This window comes from Budorcas taxicolor, chromosome 11, assembly GCF_023091745.1.
Source record: "Budorcas taxicolor isolate Tak-1 chromosome 11, Takin1.1, whole genome shotgun sequence".
Lineage (NCBI taxonomy): Eukaryota > Metazoa > Chordata > Mammalia > Artiodactyla > Bovidae > Budorcas > Budorcas taxicolor.
In genome coordinates this window covers 54,752,739-54,769,999 of record NC_068920.1, presented here as the reverse complement: position 1 = coordinate 54,769,999, position 17,261 = coordinate 54,752,739, and positions in this window count along the sequence as shown.

Below are 17,261 nucleotides of genomic sequence, written 5' to 3'. Positions count from 1 at the left end.
TTTTGCACAGAATATTTTATTCATGTAGATTATTTTTCCTAAAATCAATATTAATTATGACATGACAAAATAAGGAAAATAAGAAAAGTCAATTTAACTATAAAAATTAATTTCATAGGTTACTACATCTTAAGTAATTTTCTTCTTATTTAAACTTTTGATATTTCCTCTGAATATTAACTTCTATTAAAAAAGTTATTGAAATCTATATCAAAATAGTATGTGTGTATTGTTTTAGTTTTTATCTTCTACAACAGTTTGATTTGTACAGATGGGAGATTTCCTTTTTGCATTTTGGCCACATTCAACCCCGATTTGTTATTGTTTGAAATTCTGAGAATGTTTTACACACGTTTACAAAAGAGAAACATTTGGCCTCTGATAAACGAATGACGAGCATGATATAAACTCTCGGGGAAGATGCTTCAGAATCCCAGCAGGAGACGCACACATCTGTCTCCAGCTGTGCCACTACTCAGAACCAAATGACTAATCCTGCTCTGACCACAGCCAGTAATTATTTTTACTGTTGATCTGAAGATCAAAGGTTATTCCCAGGAAGTAAGGCTAGGGCATTGGACTTTGCTATCTAATGACAGTGGAGATTTATGAAGCTATGGTGGGGCTCACGGCTTGCACTTAACCTGGCGCTAATGCATATGGATGACAGCAGAAATGTAAACAGCCTTGATGTGATATTCATTATAATTGGCTCAAAGTAAATGAATCTACTGGTCTTGAATCATCTTTGCCCTTTTGCCTGGCCTCGCATTCTGACCCCAAATGTTAGAAAAACTTACAGCAATTGCATCCCACTTTTAAAAGAAAATATGTAACGCTCTGTATCCTTGCTCCTGTTCAAAACGTTTTTTGGCCTCCTCATTAAGATTAGTTTACATCAAAAACTCTTACTTTCAATGACTTGCACAGGTGAGAACAGTCTAATCATCCTTATAGATTCCTGAGAAATCCTTAAAAATGTAAGTGTTCAGTATTACTTTTACATCAAGCAGAGCATTATTTCTTCCAGTCAGTTTGCGGTATGATGTGTTCTATTTTTTCATTGTTCTCTGATATTGAGCCCAACCATTCTGCAGGGGATGTTTCAATAAGAAATCATTAAATTTTGATCAAGGACCTGCTCTACTGGGGCCACATTTGTAAATGCACATATACCATGTCATGCATATTTTCAAGATATACATATATCTTTAAAATTATTTTAATCTTATCATATGTTATACCTAAGAGAAAATCATGTATGGTTAGAATAAACATTAAAATTGTAAGAGTGTATGCATTCTATGTATACAGCAAACTCTTCTGTTTTTGAAATTTTAACTTTATTGGTTTACAACATTGTGTTAGTTTCAGGGGCAGCAAGTTCCTCTTTAGTAGGAACGTTAGAGACTATATACACATTGAAAAGAGCACAATTATTTGGGCACGTGCCATACTTCGCAGGGATGTTTTTATTTTGCTACATTGCCTTAATGCATTAATATTTTGACTAGTCATCCCTGAAGAAACAGATGATTTATTGACCCCATAGTTTCATGGAGTCTTATTTACAAATTACTGTCACACAGTAGTAAATATATTAAGGGTATACTCTATATTTAACTGTACAGAAATGATGCCAATTGCATTTAGTTGTCTTTAAAGTTCTATCTCTTTGAAATAAAGCAGCCCCAGACTTAACACTAATCTTGATGTTCATTAAACATCCAGGATAACAACCTGTTACAGTGGGTATTTCTCAGCACTGTAGCTGGCTAGAACCATCACCTACTTGATGCTATTAAAGTTACCAAAAAAATCTAAAGCCCTCTCTTCTCTATTAGTATTTTATCCATTTGCTAGCTTTATGCTTTAAACTAAAAAGTCACTTATCAATGAAACAGCAGCTAATTCTCTGAGTTCACCATTTCAGAGATAACATTTGCTCTACAAAAGGCTGAGATTTAGAGAGTTACAATGATTTCTAGCTACATTTGGGGTTTTTTTTTTTGGCAAAATGATACCAGCTAAATGAACATTTTTAAAAAATTATTTTTCAAGAGTTGCTGGCATTAGAAACATTTCTTATTGTTTTTCTTTGAATTTTCTTTCTTTCTTTCTTTCCTTCCTTCCTTCCTTTTTTTTTATGCAGAGGATGTTGAAAATCATTTAAACACTTGTTAACTTATGGACTTTCAATTGCTGTGCAAGTTTGGCATGGTCTCATGATCTCTTTCTCATTTTTCTCATTGACAGTAAAGTTATTGAAGATCCCAGAGTTACAATCAGTGATGTAAAATTTAATGAGTAGCCTTTATATAAATTGAAGAAAGGGAAAAACCATCAGGCTATTCAGGTATGACCTAAATCAAACCCCTTAAGATTATTCAGTGAAAGTGACAAACAGGTTCAAGGGATTATATCTGAGGGACAGAGTGCCCGAAGAATTATGGAATGAAGCTCGTAACATTACAGAGGAGGCAGTGATCAAAACTAGCCCAAAGACAAAGAAATGCAGGAAGGCAAAATGGTTGTCTGAGGAGGCCTTACAAATAATGGAGAGAAAAGAAGCAAAAGGCAAAGGAGAAATGGAAAGATATACCAAACTGAACACAGAGTTCCAAAGAATAGCAAGGAGGTATAAAAAGCTTTCTTAAGTGAACAATGCAAAGACATAGTGGAAAACAATAGAATGGGAAAGATGAGAGATCTCTTCAAGAAAATTAGAGATACCAAGGGAATATATGATGCAAAGATGGGCACAATAAAGGACAGAAACAGCAAGACCTAAAAGAAGCAGAAGATATAAAGAAGAGGTGGCAAGAATACATAGAACTATACAAAAAAAGCCTTGATGACTTGGATAACCACGATGGTGTGATCACTCACCTAGAGCCAGACATCCTGAAGTGTGAAGTCAAGTGGGCCTTAGGAAGCATCACTACAAACAAAGCTAGTGTAAGTGAAGGAATTCTAGGAATTTCAAATCCTAAAAGATGATGCTCTTAAAGAGCTGCACTCAATATGCCAGCAAATCTGTAAAACTCAGCAGTGGCCACAGGACTGGAAAAGATCAGTTTTCATTCGAATCCTAAGAAAGGGCAATGCCAAAGAATGTTCGAACTACCATACACTTGTGCTCAGTTCACATGCCAGCAAGGTAATGCTCAAAATCTTCAAGCCAGGCTTTAACAGTACATGAACTGAGAAATTCTAGAGGTACAAAATGGATTTAGAAAAGGCAGAGGAACCAGAAATCAAACTGCCAATGTCTGCTGGATCATAGAAGAAGCAAAAGAATTCCAGAAAAACAACTACTTCTGCTTCATTGACAATGCTAAAACTTTTTATTGTGTGGATCACAACAACCTGTGGAAAATTGGTAAAGAGATGGATATACTAGACCACCTTACCTGCCTCCTGAGAAAGCTGTATGCAAGTCAAGAAGCAACAGTTAGAACTGGACATGGAAAAATGAACTGGTTCAAAATTGGGAAAAGAGTATGTCAAGGCTGTATGTTGTTAGACTCTTATTTAACTTATATGCAGAGTACATCATGAAAAATGCTGGGCTGGATGAAGCACAAGCTGGAATCAAGATTGCCAGGAGAAATATTAACAACCTCATATATGCAGATAATCCTGAGAAGGCAATGGCAACCCACTCCAGTACTCTTGCCTGGCAAATCCCATGGACGGAGGAGCCTGGAAGGCTGTAGTCCATGGGGTCGCTAGGAGTTGGACACTACTGAGCGACTTCACTTTCACTTTTCATTTTGATGCATTGGAGAAGGAAATGGCAACCCACTCCAGCGTTCTTGCCTGAAGAATCCCAGGGACGGGGGAGCCTGGTGGGCTGCCGTCTCTGGGGTCACACAGAGTCGGACATGACTGAAGCTACTTAGCAGCAGCATATGCAGATAATAATACCCTAATGGCAGAAAGTGAAGAGGAACTAAAGAGCTTCCTGATGAGGGTGAAAGAGGAGAGCAAAAAAGCTGGCAAACTCAGCATTCAAAAGACTAAGATCATGGCATCTGGTCCAATCACTTCTTGGCAAATAGCTGGGGAAAAAGTGGAAACAGTGGCATATTTTCTTTTCTTGGGCTCCAAAATCACTGTAGATGGTGACTGCAGCCATGAAGTTAAAAGACGCTTGCTCCTTGGAAGAGAAGCTATGACTAACCTAGACAGTGTATTAAAAAGCAGAGACATCTGCTTTTTAAAGCCAACAAAGGTCCATATAGTCAAAGCTCTGGTTTTTCTGGTAGCCATGTACAGATGTGAGAGTTGGACCAAAAAGAAGCCTGAGTGCTGAAGAACTAATTTTTTCAAACTGCGGTGCTAGAGAAGAGTCTTGAGAGTCCCTTGGACAGCAAGGAGATCAAACACATCAGTCCTAAAGGAAATCAACCTTGAATATTCATGGGATAGACTGATGCTGAAGCTAAAGCCAATACTTTGGTCCCCTGATGCAAGAGCTGACTCTTTGGAAAAGACCTTGATGGTGAGAAAGACTGAAGGCAGGAGGTGAAAGGGACGACAGAGGATGAGATGGTTGGATGGCATCATTGATTCAATGGACATGAGTTTGTGCAAATTCTGGGAGATAGTGAAGGACAGGGAAGCCTGGCATGCTGCAGTCCATAAGATTGCCAAGAGTTGGGCACAACTTAGTAAATGAACTCTGAAGGATCCGTAGGTGAGGTCTCAAATACAGATTTAGTTTGGAATTTGCCTATCAGTCTGTTGATTATGGTTAATTGCTATTGTGTGATAGACACAGTGCTAGACATTTAATATCATTATGCCCTTCAGTACCTGCAAGTGAAAGTGGGCATTATCCTTATTTACAGATAAATGAATTGAGATCCTGCTCCAAATGATAAGAACAGGATTAGAACCTGCATCTGCTCTGATTCAAAATGAATCTGATACAATATGGTCTCTGGCAAAGTCAAAATGATGATTTTGATGCTGACTTCTACAGTTACATGGGATTAGAAAATCTAGTCTGCTCTTCAGCAAATCTTTAGCATTTTCTTTGTTTTGAAACAATTACTATTTTATGATTATGAGCATTCCATGAAGGATAAAAATTCCATGGGTGGCTAGACATTTTTTCCTGCAGCCATTAGAATATAAAGTTTATTTATATAAGCTTCCACATGAATTTCATCTTCTTGGGAGTGATAGTCTTTTATTTTAATGAATTTTTAAATTGTGTAGCCTTTATAAAAATTGCACACAAGAAGCACTCAATAAATTCAACAAATGTTGAATTTTTTCACAAATTTATACAGCAAATATCAATTCAGATTGACTTGAGAAAGAGGTCAAGGCAATTAGAGAATCATTTGAATTTTTTCACAAACTATTTGTAATTGTTGACAGAAAATGAGTATATATGGGCACAAGATTCTACTGTTCTTTCTGTTATTCACAAACTTATATCACTCTTCCAAGGACTTTTCTCTATGAGGATGTCTTTGATTTTATTAAGTCCAGTGACATTTGGAATCGTTTGAAAAAGGGTATAAGTTTATGGCTTGAGAAAATTTTTGTGTTCAGTTCAGTTGGTCAATCATGTATGACTCTTTGTGACCCCATGAATCCCAGCACGCCGGCCTCCCTGTCCATCACCAACCCCCGAGTCCACCCAAACCCATGTCCATTGAGTCGGTGTTGCCATCCAACCATCTCATCCTCTGTCGCCCCTTCTCCTGCCCTCAATCTTTCCCAGCATTAGGGTCTTTTCCAATGAGTCAGCTCTTCGCATCAGGTGGCCAAAGTATTGTAGTTTAAGCTTTAACGTCAGTCCTTCCACAATGAACACCTGGGGCTGATCTCCTTTAGGATGGACTGGTTGGATGTCCTTGCAGTCCAAGGGACTCTCAAGAGTCTTCTCCAACACCACAGTCCAAAAGCATCAATTCTTCTGCACTCAGCTTTCTTTCCAGGGGACCTTGGTTTTAGATAGAGGTGAGGAAGGGAAAAAAACAGTGCTTACTATGGAACTCATTGTTTTGTGTAACGGCTTGTTAAGTAGTAAGAGATAACTTCCTAAAGAAATCAGGCCAGTGTGGGGAAATTAACAAGATGGTGCTGGTCAGGCTCTCACCCCAGCTCTCACGCCCTTTTGCCCCATGTTGTGTAAACAATGACTTTGCAAGGTTATATAGCAGCTGAGATAACTTATAATACTGCACATGCAGGTCATGAGGTACTTGCTTGGCCACAGGCTACTTTTGTTCTGTAAGTATAAACAAGCTTTCCCTGGAAAGCCCTGAGAAGTTGTGTGGTTATGTTGTGTTATGTTATGTCTGCTACTACGGCTGCTATGCCAGCCAGGAGAGAATACATGCATCTGCACTTCCTTTGGCTCCTCACATTTTCTTCCAGCCTCTTAACTCTCGCCTTGCCTACAATAGGTTCAGAGAACAGTGTGTACATGAGAGAACAGTGTATACATGAGAGAACAGTGAGACAACTGGTGCTGTGAACAGGATCAGCAATATAATTGGCATCAGTTCAGTTCAGTCACTCAGTTGTGTCCGACTCTTTGCGACCCCATGAATCGCAGCATGCCAGCCTCCTCCCTGTCCATCCCAAAGTTCACTCAAACTCACGTCCATTGAGTCGGTGATGCCATCCAGCCATCTCATCCTCTGTCGTCCCCTTCTCCTCCTGCCCCCAATCCCTCCCAGCATCAGAGTCTTTTCCAATGAGTTAACTCTTCGCATCAGGTGGCCAAAGTACTGGAGTTTCAGCTTTAGCATCAGTCCTTCCGAAGAACTCCCAGGGCTGCTCTCCTTCAGAATGGACTGGTTGGATCTCCTTGCAGTCCAAGGGACTCTCAGGCATCTTCTCCAACACCACAGCTCAAAAGTATCAATTCTTCAGCATTCAGCTTTCTTCACAGTCCAACTCTCCATCCATACATGACCACTGAAAAAACCATAGCCTTAACTAGACGGACTTTTGTTGACAAAGTAATGTCTCTGCTTTTGAATATGTTATCTAGGTTGCTCATAACTTTTCTTCCAAGGAGTAAGCATCTTTTAATTTCATGGCTGCAGTCACCATCTGCAGTGATTTTGGGGTCCCAAAAAATAAAGTCTGACACTGTTTCCACTGGTTCCCCCATCTGTTTGCCATGAAGTGATGGGACCAGATGCCATGATCTTCATTTTCTGAATGTTGAGCTTTAAGCCAACTTTTTCACTCTCCTCTTTCACTTTCATCAAGAGGTCCTTCAGTTCCGCTTCACTTTCGCCCATAAGGGTGGTGTCATCTGCATATCTGAAGTTATTGATATTTCTCTCAGCAATCTTGATTCTAGCTTGTGCTTCTTCCAGCCCAGCATTTCTCATTATGTACTCTGCATATAAGTTTAAATAAGCAGGGTAACAATTTACAGCCTTGACGTACTCCTTTTCCTATTTGGAACCAGTTGGTTGTTCCACGTCCAGTTCTAACTGTTGCTTCCTGACCTGCATATAAGTTTCTCAAGAGGCAGGTCAGGTGGTCTGTATTCCCATCTCTTTCAGAATTTCCCAGTTTATTGTGACCCACACAGTCAAACGCTTTGGCATAGTCAATAAAGCAGAAATAGATGTTTTTCTGGAACTCTCTTCTTTTTGATGATCCAGAGGATGTTGGCAATTTGATCTCTGGTTTCTCTGCCTTTTCTAAAACCAGCTTGAACATCTGGAAGTTCACGGTTCATGTATTGCTGAAGCCTGGCTTGGAGAATTTTGAGCATTACTTTACTAGTGTGTGAGATGAGTGCAATTGTGCAGTAGTTTGAGCATTCCTTGGCACTGCCTTTCTTTGGAATTGGAATGAAAAGTGACCTTTTCCAGTCCTGTGGCCACTGCTGAGTTTTCCAAATTTGCTGGCATACTGAGTGCAGCATTTTCACAGCATCATCTTTCAGGATTTGAAACAGCTCAACTGGAATTCCATCGCCTCCACTAGCTTTGTTCGTAGTGATGCTTCCTAAGGCCCACTTGATTTCACATTCCAGGATGTCTGGCTCTAGGTCAGTTATCATACCATTGTGATTATCTTGGTCATGAAGATCTTTTTTGCACAGTTCTTCTGTGTATTCTTGCCACCTCTTCTTAATATCTTCAGCTTCTGTTAGATTCATACTATTTCTGTCCTTTATCGAGCCCATCTTTGCATGAAATATTCCCTTGGTATCTCTAGTTTTCTTGAAGAGATCTTTACTCTTTCCCATTCTGTTGTTTTCCTGTATTTCTTTGCATTGATCACTGAGGAAGGCTGTCTTATCTCTTCTTACTGCATTCAGATGCTTATATCTTTCCTTTTCTCCTTTGCTTTTTACTTCTCTTCTTTTCACAGCTATTTGTAAGTCCTCCCCAGACAGCCATTTTGCTTTCTTGCATTTCTTTTCCATGGGGATGGTCTTGATCCCTGTCTGCAGGATATCCAGCAGGTAGGGGAATGTGAGGCTCCACTGGATGGAGGAAACCAGTGACCACCATATAGCATGTGGTACGGTATGGTCGCGATCCTCTCAGCTTGAGCTCCAGTGGAAGACTGGGAGGTGATGGACAGTTCACCAGATAGCATTGAAAAAGCATGCAGACCTTGAGTTCCTGTTTGCTGAATAAGGTGGTATGGACTGCAGCTGGCACTGTGGGGTGGATTTTCCTGACTGCTCCGATAGTGAATATAGATCTCGCCCTATGCGATGCAGTGCAGTGCACAATATGAAGAGACACTTGGAAGAACTGGAGCAGCGTATATTGGTGTTAGAGCAAAAACCCCGTGGCCCTGAGGAACCCAGCATCTCTGACAGCGAGGCGGTAAGTGACCATGATGATGAACGTTATGAGCCCATGGGTCCCCGCTTGGCAGCGAGGCCCGCCGTGGAGCAGAAAGTGAAGCATGAGCAGCCTAAGGCCAAGGAGGAGGGGCATGGTCAAGGGGCCCCAGCGTGAGTTCATGATATATCGACCATATACTCAGGTGGAGTTGGTTGACTTGGGTATGCGATTTTGGCAAAAGCAAGGGGAACCTTTGGAAGCATGTCTCTCATGACTTTGGACACAAGGGTGGACAGTAGCATATATGCTGGGGACGAACTAGAACGGTTGGCATCCACAAAGGTTGCCGAACACTAGGTGACTGACACAAGGGGCACCTAACCAAACGTGCACACTTACGGAATGGATTAACGCTGCCGTCCACATGGTGCGGTCAAACGCGGGAGAGCTCCAGATACTGTGAGTCAAGGGCCTACCCATGCCGAGCTGACCCAAGTGGTGAGAGAACTGAGCACGAAGCAGTCAGTATTTAACCCAAACGCCCGAGGCCCAGATGACGAGCGCTTCTGCCGGCGGCGTTAAGGACACCCTCTTGACCGCTGCCCCTTCTGCCTCGATCCCTGGCTGCTGTGCTTGTGCCCCGTGTGTGGCACCCCGTCTAGGTGGGGACCTCTGTGGGGGCTAGCTCGACAGAAAGAGGAGGATGGCCGCAGGCAAAGGGTATTGTAAGCGTGAAGACCCCGAAGGGGCCTGAGATGGTAAAGCCTCCATTTGGGCGATGAGAATGGAAATGTGGGCTGCTTTTCTGGCCTTTGGAGTTGACAGAAATAAAACTGATAGACACCCAGGGCTCTGGACCTAGAGCTATGGAGGCAGCTGAAACCAGAGCAAGTTTACCAAGTTTTGGAAGCACCCACAGCAAGAGATATGGGCGCTTCAGTTAAAAGATTGCATGACATGCAAGGATGTTACTTTAGAGGATGCCCTTTTCTGCTTTGAAGAGGGCTCAGACCAAGGTGTCTTCCTGACGAGCCCAAGCAGGGACTGGAGGCCTCCCTGTAAAACTTGCAATTCTCTGGTCACCAGCTAACATACAGAGAGTAATGGCCTGGGTTGACACTGGTGCTGAAAGCAGCCTTCTTTATGGCGAATCTGAGCAGTTTCCTGGCCTTAATGCATACATTGATGGCTATGGCAGCCAAATGATTGAGATTTAGGCTGTGTCCTGTGATGCAGATTTAGTAGAAAAGTGTACAGTAAAGACTGTGTCCTCTGATTTTCTTGCAGATTTAGAACAATAGGAAAGCATTTGGAATTATGTGGGTCAGCTGTAAATGCCAAAAAAAGAAAAGAAAAATCCCGTCTTTGAAGGGATGGGCTGAGTGCCTGTGGGGGGTTTTGTGGGTCCTTAATAAAAACTCCACAGGGGTGAGGCTACCCCTGTAGAGGCTTTCCTGCAGGTTCACAAGGACAGACAGTGGACTGAACTTGGCCCTGAAAGATAAAGGCACTCTCCATGTGGTGGGGGATTCTTCTAGCCCCATAAGGGCAGGGACTGCAACAGTAATTCCAGGTGATACCTGGCATTAGCTTTTGCTGCGTATTGGGGATATAACTGTTTGTTGTAGCTACTGTAGTTGTGGGGTGTGGGTTCAAGCGGCAGCATTGTGCACTAGGAGGATGCCACAGAGGTTAGAACCTGCATAATCTGTGGGACAAGAGACCTTGAAGGGATGGAATGTGGGGAAATTAACAAGATGGCACCAGTCAGGCTCTCTCACCCCACGCTCCCATGTCCTCCCATGTTCTGTAAACAATGACTGCATGGTTATGTAACAGCTGAGATCACTTACAGCTCTGTGTGTGCACATCACGAGGTACTTGCTTGGCCACGGGTTACTTTTGTTCTGTGGGTGTATGTAAGCTTCACCTGGAAAAGCCCTGCAGGGTTGTGTGGTTATGTTGTGTTATGTTATGTCTGGTGCTATGGCTGCTGTGCCAGCCAGAAGAGAATGAACGCATCTGCAGTTCCTATGGCTCCTTGCATTTTCTTCCAGCCTCTTAGCTTGCACCTTGCCTACCATGGGTTCAGCAAACAATGAGCATAGTGAGAAAACAGCAAAGCAAGTGGTGCTGTGAACAGGAGCAGCAATACAGACAGCTCATCTCACCTCCTCCTGCCGAATGCATGCACGCGCGCACACACATGTGCACACACACACACACACACACACACATACACAGAGTCCATGAAGCTTCTTACCCAAAGGCATAAACACCACAGATTTTCCCAGGGACAGATTTGTTTGAGCTGATTAACCACTCTTGGGAGGAGGAGCTATATTCTCCTTTTCCATTCAAAAGCCATGAAGCATTCATTAATTATTGACTGGTGGGCGTTGTGCCAGAGCAGGGGGCCCCAGAACAAACTACATGTGGCTCTTAAAGAGCTCCAAAGAGGAGACTGGATAGTAAAAAACTATTCCATAAAGACACTATTTAAAAATTCTATGAGAGATAATGATCAGAGCATTTAACAGGGGCATCTTAATTTAGGACCATCATTGAAGGATGATGCATTTATGCTGGATTTTTAACCTGATTAAGTAGAAGTTTATAACTGCAGTGTTCAGTTCCTTTGAGTGACCTCAGCAGGTAATGGAACTTTCTTGAATGGAAATTTTAGTTAGAGGAGGATGAATGCTTTTAGAATATGAAATGCTTCCCCAGAGCACCTCTTTATCTCCACACCAGCTTCCTGGACCTGGAAAACATCTCTTCTGCTAAATGATATGAGCCTCTTTACTGGTTGCTTGAGGTCCACTTTGCCCCTTACTGCTTTTCCACACTGTAGTCAAGTAATAACCTGGCATGTTTGTTCAAGTACTTTCTTAATTCAAAAACTTTCAGGGATGCCTCCGGTGTCTTTAAGAGAAAACACCTTCAGATAGCTGACACCTCCCTGTGATCACTCTCTTCCTGCCTCTGCAGCCCTTCTGGCACCACGGTCTGGTCAGTCTGTGCAGCTGGCAGACCTGCCCTTTGAGTGCACTGTATCTATCCATCCAGCAGATGGCTGGATCCAAGCCCCCTCTGCCGTCTACCAGCTGTCTCTATGTGGGCAAGTTGCCTAACTTCCCTGTACTTTAGCTTCCTGTCTGTATAAAGAGGATAACAATCTCCCCATATACATCATAGTGTGAGGATTATACTAGTAAAAATATAGATAGAAACATGATAGCAACTAAATGTTTTAAACTGTTATCATTTATTGAGAGCCTATGATATGCAGGAAACTCTGTGAGACATTTTGTATATTCTATACACTGTTACATTTAATCTTGATCCAGCCTTTCTTTCTTTACTTAGCTCTATTAATGCCCAAATTTCCTGTATACTGCATCCCTCTAAAGTGGAGGAAATCATGCCAAAAAAACAAGACAAAGCAAAAATTCATGAAAATCAAATGAGTCCTCAGACACTAGACAAAAAGTTACCCAACATTTTCACAGTTTAAATGGCTAAATTACATATATGGTCCAAAGGTAGATAAAATCAAAACTGTTTATTTTCTTTAAAACTTTTCAGGGTTGAATTTTGCATTTGGAGAAGACTCTTGAGGGTTCCTCGGACTGCAAGGAGATCCAACAAGTCCATTCTGAAGGAGAACAACCCTGGGATTTCTTTGGAACAAATGATGCTGAAGCTGAAGCTCCAGTACTTTGGACACCTCATGCAAAGAGTTGACTCATTGGAAAAGACTCTGATGCTGGGAGAGATTGGGGGCAGGAGGAGAAGGGGACGACCCAGGATGAGATGGCTGGATGGCATCATGGACTCTATGGATGTGAGTCTGAGTGAACTCCAGGAGATGGTGATGAACAGGGAGGCCTGGCATGCTGCGATTCATGGGGTTGCAAAGAGTTGGACATGACTGAGCGACTGAACTGAACTGAACTGAACTGAAAAAAATTGAGATATTGTTGATTTACAATATGTTAAATTTTTACTGTACAGCAAAGTGACTCAGTTCATATTTATATTTGTTTATATATATATGTATTTACTGTTTATATATATATGTATCAGTCCTGTCCGATTCTTTGTAACCCCATGGACTGCAGCACGCCAGGCTTCCCTGTCCTTTACTATCCCATGGAGTTTGCTCAAACTCATGTCCATTGAATCAAGGATGTGATATATACATATGTATATACACACTTTTTCGGAGAAGGCAATGGCAACCCACTCCAGTGTTCTTGCCTGGAGAATCCCAGGGACAGAGGAGCCTGGTGGGCTGCCGTCTATGCGGTCACAGAGTCAGACACGACTGAAGCGACTTAGCAGCAGCATACATACTTTTTAATATTCTTTTCCATTATGATTTATCACAGGATATTGGATATAGTTCCCTGTGCTACACAGTAGGACCTTATTGTTTTCAAATGTTTTTAATATCACAGGCTTCCAGATCCAAAAGTCATCAGGCCTATATTGGCAATGGTTCCTGGCAAATTGAAAGAACATTTTCAAATAATTGTCAGCATTTCCTTCTAGAAGATTGTTAAGTACTTTTCAGATGTATGCTGCTAAGCTGCTAAGTCACTTCAGTCGTGTCCAACTCTGTGCGACCCCATAGACGGCAGCCTACCAGGCTCCCCCGTCCCTGGGATTCTCCAGGCAAGAACACTGGAGTGGGTTGCCATTTCCTTCTCCAATGCGTGAAAGTGAAGTCGCTCAGTTGTGTCCAACCCTCAGCGACCCCGTGGACTGCAACCTACCAGGCTCTTCCATCCATGCGATTTTCCAGGCAAGAGTACTGGAGTGGGGTGCCATTGCCTTCTCCGGTATAGTCATCTGCCTTTTCAGATGTATTGTCCACTATTATCCCCAAACTTCATTCTATGAAGCTTATTCAGACCTCCTCCTGACCAATATTTACCTACATTCCTGAAAAAATAAGCATAGTTCCCTAATTAAGTATCAGGAAATTTGGAAGATACTATCCTGTTTTTAATAGAAAAAAGGGATCTAGTTACAAAACAGTCCACGTACTAAAAAATACCCTGGGGCTTATGTGCACTCATGAGTTTAAGTTGAACACTTTTTAGAGAAGTGCCATGAGAAAAGTTCAGCCACTGAGAAAAATTACATAACTCAGCATTAATTTCAAAGGTAATTTCAAAATCATTTAATCATAAGATTAAAATCATCCTTAAGAAATCAGCATGTGTGCCAATTCACAATCTTTTAATCATTTTGTGTGTGTGTGTGTGTGTGTGTGTAATTGTGAAGTGATCTTGACAACTACCTACAGGATTCTAGGAAACAAAACGCAGCATGCCCAATCCATCTTAATGCCTCTTTGCCTTCCTGTTTTGGCTCCAAGGATGCTGGTGAGGTACATACCTCTGTCACTCAAGGCTGAAGTGGGTGTGGTACCAGGGAGCACTTCCTCTCTCTTTTCTCGCATTTGCCTCACATCTTCTATGACGCACCCACTGCCTCATCTGACTGTCTTGCTTGCCTCATCTGACTGTCTTGCTTGCCTCTACGACATTTTTTTACTGGCCTCAAGAAAATACTTCTCCTCGTTCACTTCATGGGTAGAAGGCATAGATCAAATTGTTAAAAAATAGAGAATTTTCAAAATAAAGAGCATGAATTTGATCCATCATTGCTGTTGAATAGAATGGTACTCTATGAGGTTCAACATTAAGGCCACACTGTGGAGATTTGGAAAGGGCCAGTGGAAGGGCTTATGAATGTGGCCTTATATGTAAATTTCCCATGAGCCCTTGAATGGTGGCACTTTTCAAAAGGAAAAACTTAGTTTTCCTCTTTTTTTTTTAAAGTTTCTTCTTGCTAAAAGAAGATGGGTTATCCACATGATAAGGTTTCAGCTCCTTTGAATGTGGTAGTCAGTGGCTTTTCTACAATAGAACTTCATAAATTCTTCATAATATATGTTAATACATCATTTATTATTTTTTAATACATCATTTAAAATTGAAAAAAAAAAGTTGTGGAGAAAGTTCTTTTCCATTACTGCTTTTCAGTTCAGTTCAGTTGCTCAGTCATGTCCGAATCTTTGTGACCCCATGAACTGCAGCATGCCAGGCCTCCCTGGCAATGACCAACTCCCAGAGTCCACCCAAACCCATGTCCATTGAGTCGGTGATGCCATCCAACCATCTCATCCTCTGTCGTCCCCTTCTCCTGCCCTCAATCTTTCATAGCATCACGGTCTTTTCAAATGAGTCAACTCTTCACATCAGGTGGCCAAAGTATTGGAGATTCAGCTTCAACATCAGTCCTTCTAATGAACACCCAGGGCTGATCTCCTTTAGGAAGGACTGGTTGGATCTCCTTGCAGTCCAAGGGACTCTCAAGAGTCTTCTCCAACACCACAGTTCAAAAGCATCAATTCTTTGGCACTCAGCTTTCTTTATAGTCCAACTCTCACATCCATACATGACCACTGGAAAAACCATAACTTTGACTAGATAGACCTTTGTTGACAAAGTAATGTCTCTGCTTTTGAATATGCTGTCTAGGTTGGTCATAACTTTCCTTCCAAGGAGTAAGTGTCTTTTAATTTCATGGCTGCAATCACCATCTGCAGTGATTTTGGAGCCCCCCAAAATAAAGTCTGACACTGTTTCCACTGTTTCCCCATCTATTTCCCATGAAGTGATGGGACCAGGTGCTATGATCTTCGTTTTCTGAATGTTGAGCTTTGAGCCAACTTTTTCACTCTCCTCTTTCACTTTCATCAAGAGGCTTTTTAGTTCCTCTTCACTTTCTGCCATAAGGGTGGTGTCATCTACATATCTGAGGTTATTGATATTTCTCCCAGCAATCTTGATTCCAGCTTGTGTTTCTTCCAGCCCAGCATTTCTCATGATGTACTCTGCATATAAGTTAAATAAGCAGGGTGACAATAGACAGCCTTGACATACTCCTTTTCCTATTTAGAATCAGTCTGTTGTTCCATGTCCAGTTCTAACTGGTGTTTCCTGACCTGCTATAAGTTTCTCAAGAGGCAGGTCAGGTGGCCTGGTATTCCCATCTCTTTCAGAATTTTCCAGTTTATTGTAATCCACATAGTCAAAGGCTTTGGCATAGTCAGTAAAGCAGAAATAGATGTTTTTCTGGAACTCTCTTGCTTTTTCAATGATCCAGCAGATGTTGGCAATTTGATCTCTGGTTCCTCTGCCTTTTCTAAAACCAGCTTGAACATCTGAAGTTCACTGTTTACATATTGCTGAAGCCTGACTTGGAGAATTTTAAGCATCACTTTACTAGCATGTGAGATGAGTGCAATTGTATGGTCATTTGAGCATTCTTTGGCATTGCCTTTCTTTGGGATTGGAGTGAAAACTGACCTTTTCCAGTCCTGTGGCCACTGCTGAGTTTTCCAAATTTGCTGGCATGTTGAGTGCTGCACTTTTACAGCATCATCTTTCAGGATTTGAAACAGCTCAACTGGAATTCCATCCCCTCCACTAGCTTTGTTCGTAGTGATGCTTCCTAAGGCCCACTTGACTTCACATTCCAGGATGTCTGGCTCTAGGTGAGTGATTGCACCATTGTGATTATCTGGGTCTTGAAGATCTTTTTTGTATAGTTCTTCTGTGTATTCTTACCACCTCTTCTTAATATCTTCTGCTTCTGTTAGGTCCATACCATTTCTGTCCTTTATCGAGCCCATCTTTGCATGAAATATTTCCTTGGTATCTCTAAGTTTCTTGAAGAGGTCTCTGGTCTTTCCCATTCTATTATTTTCCTCTATTTCTTTGCATTGATCTCTGAAGAAGGTTTTCTTATCTCTCCTTGCTATTCTTTGGAACTCCGCATTCAAATGGGTATATGTTTCCTTTTCTCCTTTTCTTTTCACTTTCCTTCTTTTCACACCTATTTGTAAGTCCTCCTCAGCAGCCTTTTTTTTTTTTTTGCATTTCTTTTTCATGGGGATGATCTTGATTCCTGTCTCCTGTACAATGTCATGAACTTCCATCCATAGTTCATCAGGCGCTCTGTCTATTAGATCTAGTCTCTTAAATCTATTTCTCACTTCCACTGTATAGTCGTAAAGGATTTTATTTAGGTCATATCTGAATGGTCTAGTGATTTTCTCCACTTTCTTCAATTTCAGTCTGAATTTGGCAATCAGGAGTTCATGAACTGAGCCACAGTCAGCTCCCAGTCTTGTTTTTGTGACTGTATAGAGCTTCTCCATCTTTGGCTGCAAAGAATACGAACAATCTGATTTCAGTGTCGACCATCTGGTGATGTCCATGTGTAGAGTCTTCTCTTGTGTTGTTGGAAAAAGAAGTTTGCTATGACCAGCGCATTTTCTGGGAAGAACTCTATTAGCCTTTGCCCTGCTTCATTCTCTACTCCAAGGCCAAATTTGTCTGTTACTCCAGGTGTTTCTTCACTTCCTACTTTTACAAGAAG